The sequence below is a fragment of the Delphinus delphis genome, chromosome 19, assembly GCF_949987515.2.
Source record: "Delphinus delphis chromosome 19, mDelDel1.2, whole genome shotgun sequence".
NCBI classification, from domain to species: Eukaryota; Metazoa; Chordata; class Mammalia; order Artiodactyla; family Delphinidae; genus Delphinus; species Delphinus delphis.
In genome coordinates, this window is record NC_082701.1 from 34,520,163 (window position 1) to 34,524,459 (window position 4,297).

The window sequence follows — 4,297 nt, forward strand, 5'->3', positions numbered from 1 at the left end:
CTGAATAAAAATGCACTACAAACATATTTTTTGAACACTTTAGTATTTAGCTTGAATTTTCAAATCTCAAATGAAACAACTATCTAGTGCAATATCTAAGCTATATAGAGTAAATATTTTAGGGCATATTATACATGCGTAGTGGAGCTGTAAAAAACTCAAACCCTAAACCATGACCAATTCTTAGTGTCTACTCCAAAGCACTATCTAGGAAACATCCCAATTTTAAAATGGACCTTCTTAAATAAGTATACATTGTAACTGTGATAAAGACTATGGAAAACAACATTGGGATGCTGTTAGAACAGATAAGAGGGGTCTCTGACACACCCTGGAGGGTCAAGGAAGATGTCTTTAGAAAGCTACACTTGATTTGAGAGATGAAGCATCTCAATATCTCAGCCAAGTAATTCTCCACCTTAGTCTTACGTAGAAGTTACTCTTTACTGACTACCTAAAACCCATTTAGAATCCCTTTTCCCTTGCCGAAGGTGGGCCGTTGCAGCTCAGGTCTGGCCCAAGTGAAAAGAACTGAAATCTGGGAAGATTTGCTTTCTCAATCAAAAGAGGAAAATGCAGTTGGAGAGGTCTCCTTCCCTCTAGTTTTCTACTTTTAATATGGCAGCAGGGCAGCTCTCTTGGTGTCCTGAAGCAACACATAGGAGGTTATAGCCAAGGAAATCACAGAGATGTTGGCTAGAAGATTGTCAAGCCATGGAAACAACAGCAGGAACTGATGGAGTCTATGAAATAGTGGGAATTTATGTTCTCTTGGGGCTTCCTAGAAACTTAGTTTGTGGAGAAGAGCAGACATGTGTTTTACCCTCACAACATCTCAGATTTTCCTCAGGGCAGTTGAATCTTTTAAAGAGCTTGACACATGCTTATTTACCATTTTTCTCAGGTTGATTTTTTTTTTTCTCTCATTGCAATCTTCCATTGTAAAGCAGGAGAAAGTTGATGAGGCTGTTTAGGTTGTCAAAAATCAATCTAAAAAGTAGAAATTGAAAACACATCTGCTGAAAATGCACATAGAGCAAATTTAATTAAAGTAAATCATTGTGTGATGAATCCTTTACATTTTGGGGGAGGAAGATTCTAATACTGAGCTTGGCAATATCTCAATATGATTTACTCACAGATTTAACTTCTGAGGCTTTATTATAAAGAAAAGTCAAATCAATCATTTTATACTTTTACACTTTTTAATTTTACAGTGTCTGTTTTTCTTCTGCAAGCATTTATTTCTTGATATGAACACATAAGGCATTATTGATAAATGAATAATTAAAATTAAATATGCCACCCTCAAAAGCTCACCATAAATAGAAAAAATAAACTAAAACAACCCCTGATTATATTATCAATAATAAAATTTTAAAGGATGTAAATATAATATGTATAATCTTCTTTGCAGGACAATCTCCTTTGGAGGTGGGCAGGGTGATATGCTAGAGGATCTTGAAAGCCATCTTGAAGGAGGTGCTACTTGAGCAAAGTTTTGAAAGGTGGATAAATATTTTCCAGACAGCAGAGGTTGAAAGAAAGGCATTGAATGGGCATATACAAAGGTGTGGAGGAACTAAATTGTAAAACCAGTTTTGGAAACCATAGGCAGTTCAGACCTGAGAAACCAAGATGAATTAGAGGAGAAAGTGACAGCAAACAAGGTTGAAGAAGCAGACAGAGCCTCAAGAACAAATAGGCAAGTCTGTATCGATCTTTCTGTACTTACAATGGATAGTCCAATGAAGTCAGCTCTGTTAAGCTCAGGCTCAGAGTGAGATGCTAAACCCAGGAAAACTGCATTGGGGAGTACTCAGGTACAAGCCCTTGATCGTTTAAACCCCAAATGAGCTTACAGGATATGTGTGTGTGATTTTTATTTCATTTAAGAATGAATCTTAAAAATCTTTTATTGTTATAAATTTGCATCCAAATCAACATTCATCAACATGTAGAGTTGTCCTTCGGTATCCTTGCGGGATTCTTCCAGGACCGCCCTTCCCATACCAAAATCCGAGGATGCTTAAACCCCTTATATGAAATGGTGTAGTACAGTCGGCTGTCTGTATCTGGCAGCTGGTTGAATCCATGGAGGTGGAGCCCGTGGATATGAAGGGCTGACTGTATAACAACTGTGGGGTTTTTCATTGTAATGGGTGCCCCACAGTTTATTTAATCCCCCACTGTTGGCCAGGTTATTAAAATTTGCACAATGATGTGATATGTGCTTTCCAATTTACATAAATTTTTCAGGGTACATTTTTAGAAGTGAATTGCTGTCATAGAACTACAAGATTTTTTATAATACTGAAAAATTGCCACCCATTTATATTATATATAACTTATATGCCTGCCAGCAAATATATATAATAGGATTTATGGAATATTTTTCTTTCCAAAGTGAATTATTGAGTGATATATGTGTCTGTGTGTGTGTATACATATATATAGCCATATAACATTAATATCAAATTAACAAATGAATTTTAAAAGGTGGAAGTCAAATGTATTAATGAGAAACATTTCAAATTTTACATTTCAATTATTTTATCTTGAATAGTGAATACTTGCCCATGGCACAACACACAAAAGTGATAAGAAGTGTGTAAAATTATGCATGTCTCTTTTACTCTTGTCTCCTCTCTCATACAGTTCCCTTCCTAAGGGGCAGCAGTGTTACTGCACCTTGCTCATTGCTCCAGAAATAATCTTTATAATATAAGAAAAGCAGATATATATAGTCCACCATTTTAAGCCCAAATTATAGTAGCATATTATAACCATTGTTGGGTATTTTGCTTTATTCTATTAAAATATGTCTTGTGGGGTTTTTTTATAGCAGTATGCAAGCTCTTCCTCATTTTTTTAAAACAGTATTATACTGAACGGCATTTAATATATTTTGAGTACTTTGCTACACAGGAAAAGTGTTGCAATTAATAACTCTATATATGTATCATTCTATATATGTGCTAGTATATTGTTAAGATCCCAAGAAATAGAATTTCTGCGTCAAAAGGTGTGTGCCAAATTGCCATTCACAAGAGCTGTAGTAATTTATAACACCTAACCCTACAGTGTAAGATATGCCTATTTCCCATCTCTCTCATCTTTTTTTTTTAATTTTTGCCACTCCAAAAGGTGAAAAAGGTATCTTTTGACTTGCATTATTGAGTGAAACTGATCATCTTTTTGTATATTTCAAAACAATTTATATTTTCTTTTCTCTTAACTTTCTGTTTAGATCCTTTGTCTACTTATGTATTGGACTATTGGTGTTTTCTTACTGACTTATAAGAGCAATCTTTGCATAGTAAGGAAAACAATTCTTTGTGATATAAATTCCAAATATTTTTTCTCAGCTTGTAATTTGCCTTGGTACTATTTTAATTTTTTTTCCATGTCAATTTTTTTTTTATGTAGGTAGATCAACAACATCAGAAACACCTCTAAATTCTTACCTTCTCCTTTCACCATGGATAGGATATGAAAAAATAAGCATGAATTACAAATGCAAGATATTTGAATTAGAGATAAAGAAGTTCTAAAGTAAAGGGTTATCATTTGAACTGATTTTTCAGGTTAGTGAGTATCCTTCTCCAGAGATATTTTAGATTATGATTAAAGAAAGGTCTTAGTGTTTGAGTATATCCAGGCTGAAATCAGCTAGATTACGTGTTGTTTTGTGATAAGATGTGGCTCTATGGGTGGAATGGTACTCGAAAAGTATTGAATAATATAGCACCCTCCCAAAGTTCCACAGAGATCATTTGGTTTATTTTCCTCAATATTCCAATTAGGAAATGGGGAATAAGAGATGAAGCAACTTGTCAAGCTTCTCACAGTGAATAACTGGCAACATTGGGGCCAGTTCCCCAAGACTTGGCCACACTGCCAATCTCATCAGTAAGATCTTTTCTCTCTTCCCCATAAAGAGTGCCATCTCTCAAGCTGAAATCAGCAGTAAACTAAACAATAACAAACTAAACAAAATCACATCTGCTGAAGCCCAACTAGACTGGAAACTCACTCTGTTAAAGTTTCATGTGATTTGTCCTTTCACAACATTCAAATCAACAAAAGAATTACCTATATACAATGAACTTGAAAAGTGTGTTTTTGAGGAAAAGGTCTCCAAGCAACATATTAGTGTTTTCACAGCATTTATCTGTCCTTTTTGGCTAATTAGCTGGCTTAGATAAGAAAGCACTTCTAATAAAAAATGTGTGAATAGAAAATAAAACAACAACAACAAAAAGTTAAAACATTTCAGGGCTTCATTTACTTCTGG